Source organism: Polistes fuscatus, unplaced genomic scaffold (genome assembly GCF_010416935.1).
Source record: "Polistes fuscatus isolate 324 unplaced genomic scaffold, CU_Pfus_HIC Scaffold7, whole genome shotgun sequence".
Taxonomy (NCBI): domain Eukaryota; kingdom Metazoa; phylum Arthropoda; class Insecta; order Hymenoptera; family Vespidae; genus Polistes; species Polistes fuscatus.
Window position 1 is genome coordinate 4183341 of NW_025113151.1, and position 4461 is coordinate 4187801.

Consider the following 4461-nt stretch of genomic DNA (forward strand, 5'->3'; position numbering starts at 1 on the left):
TTACGTGAAATTTTATCGACAGCTTTAATAATCATTAACGCATTAGTTGTTCATTATTTAATTGGGCATACTTTTTTCAGGGCACAAATTTACGCTTTGCTGCAGATTTATACAATAGCAAAATATGTGCTTACGATTAATATATTTGTTTCTTTCCAGCATAATTGAGACTATTTTAGGAACATATTTTCTTCTTATTTAAAATTTACGTTTTTTTACCTTTCTATATTTTGGGGAATTGAAATTCGAATCATTGAATTGCTTGGGATCTGCGGTATTACTTTGATATTCCTCGAATTGAAATTTGATCCGATTTTGTTATACGATGTCGCGGATAGGTAAGGAATTACTTGAAATAATATTCTTTTTGCTTTCTAACTTTATTTTTAATTTTATTTTGAGTCGCACAACGTGTGTATTTTTCAAATATCATTCTGTGATTCTTTGATTTTGATTTAGATAGTTTTTTTGTATATTTTTAATTATCCCTTTTAATGTCTTTCAGACGATGTAAAAATGAAATTGTTCGTATCTAATGTTCGTATTACAAATAAAAACTATTTCATCTATCCAAAAATATGGTATACATTTTTAAATTATTTTTGTCCGAATTTATACTATACAAAATACAAGTAATTGCAATTTCGATTATTGATGGAAAATATTTACAAAATTTTAAATAATGTTAGTCAGAGGTAGACCTAGAGAAGTTAGACCTTTTCTAGGGATTCTTGGATGTAATTGATTTTATAAAAATTTGTAATGTATTACAAAAACGTTATCTGGATACGTTGAAATGGGAAATCCTAACCCCACCCCCCCACTGTATTCTCAAGACGTTACTCCCTCTGACTATCACTTGTTTCGATCAATAGCACACAACCTGGCTGACCAGCATTTCCGTTATTATAAAGAATTACAAAATTGCATTGATTCGTGAATCGCTTCAAAAGATGAACAGTTTTTTCAACGTGGAATTTGACAAACGTTGGAATTGAACAAAAAATAGGAAAAAGTAGTGACCAGCGATGGATAATACTTTAAATCATATATGTATAACCAGTTCTTTACAATAAAGCCTCGAATTTAAGAACAAAACATCTAATATTTTGTAGTAAAATGTTTTATTTCGTCCATTACTCATTTTTCTAACGATCTGGGTAGCAAAATCCCTTCATTGATTCGATTTGGTACTCTTTCTTTGCAATCCACCACTACTTCCACCATGATCCTCCATTTCTTAAAAACAGTGAACGTTAATTTATTTAAAAAAAATACTATACTTTTTTTATTATGTCTATTTATATTATCTTGCCAGCTCGTTGCTGATCGGGTACCGTCTACTTTAAATTTTTAAAACACGGCTATTATTCAATTGCCCATTGAATAAATTCTGACAATAAGCAAAATACAAACATTTATAAATATTAATTTCGAAGCTAAGAATTGCCTAGAACTGACCCACGCGTTGATAATGATGCGACACTAAAAATTAAAAATATTATATGAAATATATAGAAATGTTTACAAAATAATTTTCTATGAATGAAGAAACTCGTGAAGGTTCTTTTAACGATGTTTGACTCAACATATTCATGTGAAAAACTGTTTTCGTCAATGAATTTTGTAAAATCGACGAATAGAAATAAGATTGGAAACGAAATATTTGCGAAATGCATAAAACTAATGAATATGGAATATAAACCTGATATTACGAAACTATCCGGAAATAAACAATAGTAGATTTCTCATTAAAAGTACAACAATTTTATTACGAACTCCTGACCTTTTTTATTTTTTTTGCTTTTCAGTTTACAAAGTTGATCCCCCTCCTCCCGCCTAAGATCACCTCGCTTAATTACTGACCCACGAATTAGCGCTGCAAGCAATGATAAGCCGAATTTAACCCGCGCATTCAAAAAGGTTCACCATCCCTGGCCTAGAATCTTCTAAATTCCTAATTCTCTTACATAGTCAAAAGGTTAAAACGATCAATTAACGATTTTAATTATTAACAATTTTATATATATACATATATACATAAAATTTTTTTTATATTTTTTATATATATGTATGTATACATGTATGTGTAACAAATCAAAGCGTCAAATACATATGACATGCGAATGAAGATATCAAACTATCAACGAACAAAAGAATGACGCGAAACGTCAAGCAACGTACTCGTCAGGTGTCAATTTAACCAACATTTTTTTTGTATTCGATCGGAATAATATTATTAGGAAGAAAAGAGATTAGGCTGATGAACAGAGTTGTTAGTGATGTCCTGTCTGAACGGCGTTCACGCCCAGATAGCAACGATTTTTTCCGTTCCCCATGAGATTCTATTATTGCAACATAGGGTTTTTCGTGAATATGCCAAAGTAGCCGTTGGTCCGGATTTTATTCATACCTTGCCGTCTTTTTTGATCTTGGCCGCAATCACGCTAGTCCTTTGGAAACATCCACCAAATTCCAAGTGGTTCTTTCAAACTACGAGCGGATTTCCGTGGATCTATACAACTTTTCAGGTAATAAGATACTCGTTAATTCTTTTCTGCTTATTAATCTGAATTAATTATTTGTATTTGTTGACCTTTTGTTAGTAAACTTTAATAAACTTTTAAGATCGTTATTGCTTGGGCAACAATTGACATGATTTTGTGGACTTGGTTGATTTTTCAAAGAATACTTTATTGCATGGTTTGGATTTATTGGAATAATGTAAGTGTTATAAAGGAAAAATTATGGATTATTTAACCTTTTCGTTGTTAACGATGATTATCACTCAACGTCTATTATATGTTATATTTATATTATTGAATCATATTTTTTCATCTGAATTTTTAGTTTTTATTTGCTGCGTATCAGTTTTATAAAACTTTCAGGAAGAGTTGATAATTTATGTTGTGCCGTTAGGAATTAAAAGTTTCTTTCTCCCCGCGGTGAAATTAAGTACGTTCGTTTAGGGATTTCTCTGTAGTCGTAGCGAAAAGGTTATATAAACTAACAAATATTATTTATTTTTTCTAAGTCGACACTAATTATGCAGGAAACTGAATATCGTGACGCAATTTATCCTTGGTGGCAACGAGTTTGGTCCTTGTATTATCCACCACCAATGCAACCACCGGTTCTCTCGGCCGGCCTCATTAGCTGGATCATTTCAATGTTCTTGTCAGTTTTGGCGTTAGGTTGTGCCATTTCTACGAGTCGTGTCAAGGCCTTTTTTCATGATTTTTCAATCATTCTACAAGATTTGTTTACTATGGTTAAAAATTATATCGAACATCTGACAAAGAAGTTAGTATTTATGACAATACATTTCTTTTTCAAGTTTAAATATATTTTTTTCTAATCCTCTGAAACCTAATTCTTTTTAGATTTAGAATAATAATTGTTTTAGGCTTTTTTTTTTTAATGTAGAATATGTTGTTATTGCAAAAAAATGTTAAACCTTTTAGCTACGGCGAGACTGGCCGTGCATATAAATGAAAATAATATGAAAACAAAATATGTATAATATAATAACATTTTCTGTTATTTATGCAATGCGTATAATTTTGAAAACAATGAAAATAAAAGTGAGATAAGTTCAAAAATACGACATGATCGAAAGTCACTATAGTGGAGCTTCATCCAACAAAATTACTTTAAGGGAAACCACTGTAGTTAATGCAATAAAATTGACCTTAAAATAATTTTAAAATCTTCTACTAAATAAGAAACTCTCTCTTATAATATTTTATCATTAAAAATTAAATAATAACAGTCTGTGAACAATTTTTCTCAAAAATGCAAATTTTTGAGATAAAAATTTAGGATGCTACATTTTTAGCACCCCTTATGTATAATAATATAACATTATTATACTATATGAAATATAACACAGAATTAAAAAAATGTAAAAAATTTCGTATAAAAATAACAAATAATGTTATAACGATAAAAGCAATAAGATTTAAAAGTTGCAGGTATATACAATATAATAAATTGCAAGGAGTATAATATTATTACAGATTTGTATGAGAAAGAAATGATATGAGAAAAAAATAAAAAAATACTACGAAATAAATGAATAATAAATATAATAAATAAATTAAATATATATATAAAGTCAATAATATTGATTAAATAAATAAAATAAATAAATAATAAATAAAAATAATTCGTAATAAATAATCAAAAAATTAATAGTCAATAAATAAAATAATGAATAATTATATAAATAAATAATAAGCATGTGGATACTTTTTTTTTTGGATGAAATACAAAGAAAAAATACACATACATATGTAAAATATATAAGTATACATATATTTAAGTGTATGATTTTAAAATTACATAGGGTTATAGAAGGTTAATTGAATGTCCTAAAAGAAAAAAGAAATTAAATGCATTTTATTTTTTTTTTTTTTAATAATTAAAAATAATGAAGAAAATATCTTTGAATTATCAGTG